The sequence below is a fragment of the Nematolebias whitei genome, chromosome 15 (assembly GCF_014905685.2).
Source record: "Nematolebias whitei isolate Nwh7 chromosome 15, NemWhi1, whole genome shotgun sequence".
Classification (NCBI taxonomy): Eukaryota; Metazoa; Chordata; class Actinopteri; order Cyprinodontiformes; family Rivulidae; genus Nematolebias; species Nematolebias whitei.
In genome coordinates this window covers 46,866,324-46,873,546 of record NC_056512.1, presented here as the reverse complement: position 1 = coordinate 46,873,546, position 7,223 = coordinate 46,866,324, and the positions used below count along the sequence as shown (strand labels likewise).

At 41.8% G+C, this 7,223-nt stretch overlaps 1 protein-coding gene across 1 annotated transcript in view; it reads left to right on the top strand.

The window, feature by feature from the left end:
• eif1 (eukaryotic translation initiation factor 1) overlaps positions 1-7,223 on the top strand; it is a gene marked incomplete in the record, with an annotated part of 12,737 nt that overhangs the window by 738 nt on the left and 4,776 nt on the right.

The following is a 7,223-nucleotide window of genomic DNA, read 5'->3' as shown; positions in this document are numbered from 1 at the left end:
AACTGCCTGGCTGACATCAGGGACTGGATGGCTTTAAATTTCTTGAGTTTCAATGAAAAGAAGTCTGAAGTCATGTTGTTCCCTCCCAACAACACAATCACAAACCGCTGTATCGACTTCTCCGCTCTAACCCTGTCAGAAAAACAAAGAGTCACTAATCTGGGCGTGATAATGGACCCTTCTCTGAAGCTTAACAATCATGTAAACACGATTGTTAAATCATGCTTCTTCCAACTGAGGTGATTGTCTAAACTGAAGCCCATATTGTCCAAAAAGAACCTGGAGACAGTAATACATGCATTCATTACATCTAGGCTTGATTACTGCAATTCACTCCTCCATTGCACGACTACAACTGGTCCAGAATGCAGCAGCCCGATTTTTAACCAGTACAGGCAAAAGAGAGCACATTACACCAGTTTTGGCCTCACTGCACTGGTTACCTGTTCTCTTTCGAATCCAGTTCAAAATACTCATGTATGTTTACAAATCACTGAACAGTGTCGCCCCCCTCCCCTATCTCTCTGATTTGCTACAACCGTATGTCCCACCACGCTCCCTGAGGTCAGCGGACCAGTTGCTCCTCACAGTTCCAGGAACTCGTCTTAAGAACAGAGGTGACAGGGCCTTCTCTGTAGCAGGACCAAGACTCTGGAACGTGTCAGACAGGCCCCCTCCCTCTCGGTTTTCAAGTCCCGTTTAAAAACTCACTACTATTCAGTAGCTTTCAACACAAGATGATCTGTGTTTTGACCCTGTATGCTCTACACTGTTTTGTCGTCATTATCTGCATCGTTTTTTGTCTATATTCTGATTTACCTCATTATGTATTTTGCTTTGTGTGTTACCTGTTGTTTTGTCTGTACAGCACTTTGGTTGGCCTTGTTGCTGTTTTAAGTGCTTTTTAAATAAATTGGTATGGTATGGTACTCCTCTCTAAAACCATCGTTCCTCTCTATCCAGGATGTAAACATCTTCATCCCTGAAAGAGTGACCTCTGACCTGGAGATGAGTGTAGACCGCAGAGTCCTAGCCTGATGATGTTGATCTTCTGTGCTGGTCCATCTTTTTGGTCAAAGTCAGTTACTTACTGTTTGGAATCTCAGATACAATAGAAGTCAATAACAGTTTGGGTGTGTGACCTCTGAGAAGACACAGCCAGTCCTGCATCTGAGACACTGGTTGGACAGAGACATAAATTCTTACAGGTGGACAGATAAACTGTAGCAGACTAGAAGAGGAATATTTGGTTGGAGAACTGTAGAAGAAGAAATACATAACTAAGATTCCAGGACAAACTGTTTTTTTCTTAAATAATCTTTCTCTTTTTTTTCTCTGCAGTTTGTTTTTTGGAAACCTCTACATTTACTGTGCATGGCACGGACATGTGCACATCACTGGTACGACTCCAGCTTGTGTGGACAAGATTCTGCTTCTTGCTGCCGACTCACTCAGTTCTTTTTTCTAAAATTCTGACTCCTGTTGGGTTTCTATCTCAGACAAAGACCGCCGCACGGTGTTTATCTCGCTCACGGTGATCACTTTAGTCGGCTGCTTCCTCTTCTTCCTGATCCGGAAGCCTGAGCCAGAACCTGCGTCTGGTTCTGAGGTGACGGAGTCGTTGCTGCAGACAGAATCTACAGAAGACTCCAGGTCGAGGTGAGTCCTGAACAACACTTCTGAGGAAAGATGAAGCTCAGATTCTTTATGCTCACCCACTGCCATGACAGGTGGGCAATGAGAGAACAGTCTGTTGGCAAAATATCTCATGAAGCATTGGATGCTTAAATGGACCTCTCAGAAAGTATTCACTTAATTGACATCACAGTATGTGAACTCAACTGGATTCAAGATGGTCGCCACAGCTAATGGATGTAAGTGTACCTCAGTCAGGTTTAAAAGTGCAGTGTGGTAGTAGCTGAGAGTTCTTCTAACAGATGGTGTGAGATCTCTAACAAAACAACTTAAAACTTGCTTTAAAACTTTTAAAATGTCACTAAAACTTAACTGTGAATGTTATATACCTGGATGACTGAGAAAACAAACTTTGTGTTTTGAAAGGGTGTTTGTGTAAAGTTAATAATCAGTATCTTACCTGCTGTGGACCTCTCTGACAGATCTCATTTTGATCTGAATGATTACTGGCCAGTAGCCCTCACCCCGATAGTCGCTAAATGCTTTGAAAGACTGGTAATGACCCACATCAGAACAACCATCAACATCAACGAGGACCCTCACCAGTACACATACCGCGAGAATCGATGTACAGAAGATGTCACCTCCTCTGTGATCCACACTGCTCTCATCCACCTGGAGCAGAAGTACTCTTACATTTGTATGGTCTTTGTGGACTTCACATCTGCCTTCAACACCATGATCCCCCAAACCCTGTTGGACAAACTACTCACATTAGGACTAAGATCGGAAAGTCACAGGTTCAACTCCTGGTACTGTCAACATCAGTATATGGGTGGAAAAGGTGAAACACCCACACCTGCCTCCACCCTCATTTTCCCCACTCTGGGTCCCCACCATCTGCTTCCTAAACAGGTCTCTCTTGAAAATAAGTTCTCGTGACTCAGTGAGACTACCTAGATAAATAAAGGGTAAATGGGGAAAAAAAGCCCCTCCATTTTGGACTTCTTAACAAACAGGCCTCAGTCTGTGAGGATCCACAACTTCTCCTTCTCCACCATAACCCTCAGCACTGGCTCTCCTCGGGGCTGTGTGTTCAACCCTCTCCTGTTCACTCTGCTCATGTATGATTGTGCAGCTACCCATCCAGGCTGTCATATTGTAAAGTTTGCAGATGATACAGTGGTGGTGGGATGCATCACAAACAATGATGAGTCCAGCTACAGGCAAGAGGTGGAACACCTGGAGAGCTGGTGCAGGAAGAACAACCTTCACATCAATGTGAAGAAGACAAAGGAGATGATTGTGGACTTCAGAAGGAACAAACACACCTACAACCCCCAAACATAAGAGGATCTGTGGTGGAAGTGGTCTCCAGCTACAAGTACTTGGGTGAACACATGAATGATAACCTCAGCTGGAGCAACAACACCACCAGCCTGATGAAGAAAGGTCATCAGAGACTCTACTTCCTCAGACGGCTGAGACGAGCTGGTCTGGAAGCTCAGTCCTCACCTCCTTCTACAGGTGTGCAGTGGAGAGCATCCTGTGCTCCAGCATCAATGTGTGGCATGGAGGCTGCACAGCTGCAGAAAGAAAAGCTTTGCAGAGAGTGGTGAAGGCTGCACAGAAATGATGGAGTCAGTCTCCCCACTATAACAGACATCTACACCTCCAGATGCAGGAAGAGGGCCACCTGCATCATGAAGGACCACAATCACCCAGCACACACTTTTTGTCCCGCTCCCCTCAGGAAGGAGGTTGAGGAGCATTAAGTGTAGAACCACTAGACTGAGGAACAGCTTTTACCCTGAGGCTGTTAGACTCATGAATCTCTAACCAGAATAATCACTGTGAAAAATCACATCATGTTGCTGCTGATCTGTTTCATGTTGCTGCTGATCTGTTTTATGTTGTTGTGTTCATTCATGCTCATCTGCTCACACAGACTCACGTTCATGCTGCTGTTGAACGTACTGTTTTTATTCTACTAGTGCTTAGTGTGTTTTTAGTTAACATTTTTCTTAGTTCATATCCTAGATCTTATTACTGTTTTTCTTTTACATTTTAATAGTTTTGTTGGATATAACTCGGACCCTCTGTACACAATTTCGTTCCACCACATGTACACGTGTTGTGAATGACAAATAAAGAATCTTGAATCTTTGAATCTTGAATCCTTGAATTTGGAAGAAATATGGTTGACTTCTAAACCAACTGGTCGGAGCTGCAATAACAGCTGAGTGGATGGTATGACCAGTGTTTTTTAATGTTTCACATCTCACCAATATTTGACCAGAACTCTGTGGTTATTCACAACTACATAAAAAGTAGTAGAAGCAAGCTGTAGCTCTTCCTGAGAAGGAAGGTACCATACATCTCAGGTTTTAAGACGTACCCGTCTCTAAACCGCACTTATTAAATATAAGATAAATCATAATTTTGTACATAAATAATATGCTCCGGTTATTTGGCCGCAGGCATCCACCATTCATTGTCAGGAACTGTGCTGTGCCCCCAGTCTGCTCTGGCTGTGTTCACCTTTCTTGCTGTAGTACAAGAATCAGCCACCAGATGGCGTTTCACAGAATATAGCTTGCTTTCAACAGTCAACACAAACTCAGGCTGCAAGATTGTCACGAGTTTTTATGAAGCTTCGCTTTCTGACTCATGGTTACAGCCATTATACCTTCAAAATGAACACAATAGCTATCTAAGCATAATCACTGGACAGAACAGTGCCAAACACCTACGTAACTGAAATTATTTAAAAATTATTTACTGGTAAATATTACCAAGAAGTCTTATTGAGGTCATGTGACCGGAAGTCAAATAGTACCAGTAGAATGCAGTACATAGTCATTAAATTAGTACCATTGATTTTTATTAAACACTTTTGTTAACAACTGCTGTTTTTAAATAGGGATGGGGCCGATCCGATCCAGTATCGGTATCGGCCTCCGATACCAGCAAAATTTACGTATTTTCCAATCCACCTGCCGATATTTCCGATCCATGCATGTCTGGTTGCGCTGCATGTTGGCTTCAAACTATGGAATGGATTTCCTGAACGGCGGCGTGTCTCATGAACCCAGAGTAATAAGACCCGCCTCACATTCAGGAAATCCAGTTCATAGTTTGCAGCCAGCTACAACATGAGGACTGAGTTAGCAGCACTGTGGCTAACAGCTAACAAACTTTTCATCAAAACATGTCGCTGTGTGGAAATATTTTACACTAAACGCCACAAAACAAGACAGCAACGTGCACTGTCTGCAGAGCCACAGCGCCACATTAAACCGCGGTGAAGTTAGTTTTACGATGGACGTTCGAGCTCCGTGGCTTCAGCGGGGCGCTGCTCTTTGCTCAACCCAAAACAAGCGACTCGACACCGGCCAGCCGCGTCCAATCTGCCCCGCTCAGTCTGCCCGTCTCTGAGGAGGGACAGACTGAGCGCGGCTCCCCCAAATCAGGCTGCCTGCTTCGGATTGAACAAGAAGAAGACATCGCTGAAACCACGGAGCTCAAATGTTTACAGAGAAGTTGCTATATTTCATCATGATTAATAACCAACCACTATCAGTTGTAGAAAACGAAGGATTTCACGGCTTGATACTTGCAGCCAAGATATAGTTTACCCTGAAGGAGATATTTATCAGTACAACAGTAGACAATCATAAAAAACATATGAATTGAAAATTATAATAAAAACAAAAATTATACATTATATAGTGATGTAAAATACTAAAAACAGGAACATGTCTGTTGGTTTATGCCATGAACTTAGCAGATGTTTAAAGCCATTTAACATTTAATTTAATTTAATTCATTTATTCATTCATTTAAATGAAACAAAATTAAAAAAAAAAAATAATCAAAAAGAAAATGTTGAATGAAAAGATTGCAGAAAGAAGAAAAAATTCTTATATCTGCCCCTTATAAAATATAAAACAACTTTAAACAATCACTTAAATTAATCACTTTAATATCCACTTTAAAGCTAGGAATAAAAAGAAACATGTTTTGTGTTAGCAGAATTTAATTCTAACTATAAAATTTATCCATCATTAATAAAACTTACCTCAAGTTGCCTTTTTGGACATGCATGCATATATTTGTACAAATTGTACTTGAGAGGAGATTATTACAGCCTCGTGTAAAATCAATGATGATCATGATATTGGATCTGGATCGGTATCGGCCGATACTTAGATCTAGGTATCAGGATCGGATCGGAATTTAAAAAAAGTGGATCGGTGCATCCCTATTTTTAAATGTACTTTCTAAATAAATTTGACATGATTTCTCCTCAGCAGAGCTCATATGAGCAGCAGAGAGGAAGGAAGGGGGATAGCCCCTCCCTCATGTACTGCTCCTCCGTTCTGTTTAAGCTTAAATGAGATATTGTTATTTAAACACATTTATCGTACACAGAAAGATTTTTTGAAACTTTTATTTAATATGTACGTCTTGACTGACTGACTGCTTTAAAAATAAATCTGATGACGTGTCCACCGTTGAGTTCTCATGATGGAAAGGGGAAGGGGGAAAGACCCCTTCTCTTATTTTTCGCTCTGTGTTTGTATGTGTTTAAAATGAGATCCTGGTATTTAAATGCATATTTACCAACACAGAAAGATGTCACACAGAATGAATTTTAAAACTTTTATTAAAACATGTACTAGACATGACTGCTTTTGCATCTCCAATCCCTTACCCTCGACATGATGCAGCTTATGGGTAGCAGCTCCATTTTCTCCTTGACAGTTGATCGATCACTTTTAACATGAAAGGTACGTCATAAGAAATTCTCTGTGCGTTTTCCATTATCACTGAACAAATGAACAGGTATGTGCATGAAGTGTAAAATGCGATAAACAACACAGGAATGATCTGAAGAAATCAGTTCACTTCTATCTTGGGGGTTGGTCCTCAAGAGAACCTTGTTGGTCATTCAGGTTAGACTTCTGGTCACATGATGACAGAGTGGGTGGAGTTATGGTTGGGTATTTGAAACCGTGAACAAAAGGCCTTGTACGTCTGATTACCTGAGGGCATTCTCTCTGTGTCACAAATGCCTGACTCCATAAGGGACGGGGTGCTGGGAGCCATGAGCGCTCAGCTCTGTCAAAGGAAAATGTTAGTCAGTGGCAGGAAGCTACAGAGAGATGGCAGGAAGTCTTTCAAAATAAAATATAAAAATATAAATTTCGAAAATTATGAAAAAAATACATAACCAAGACTCTCCTGCATATAAACTGTGGGGTACAAAGTGTGAGGAAAAGTAGCGGCTTTTACAATGGCAATTAAGGTAAATGTTTTACATGTCCAAGAGACCAAGTGGAAGGACAGCAAGGCTCGCAGCATTGGAGCAGGGTTCAAACTTCCGGTAAGATGGCGCCCGTGTACATGGCTTGCAATCTACCTCTGCTGATGGTGTTCGGATTATTTTTGTTTTTTGCATTTCTCATCTGTGACATCAACTCTCTGCTGGTGTATGACAGACAACAACTTTTGGATCTTCGTTTTTCTGTCACTGAAGTCGCTTATTTGGAACAATATGAGCGTACCTCTGGACCCCCCCCCCC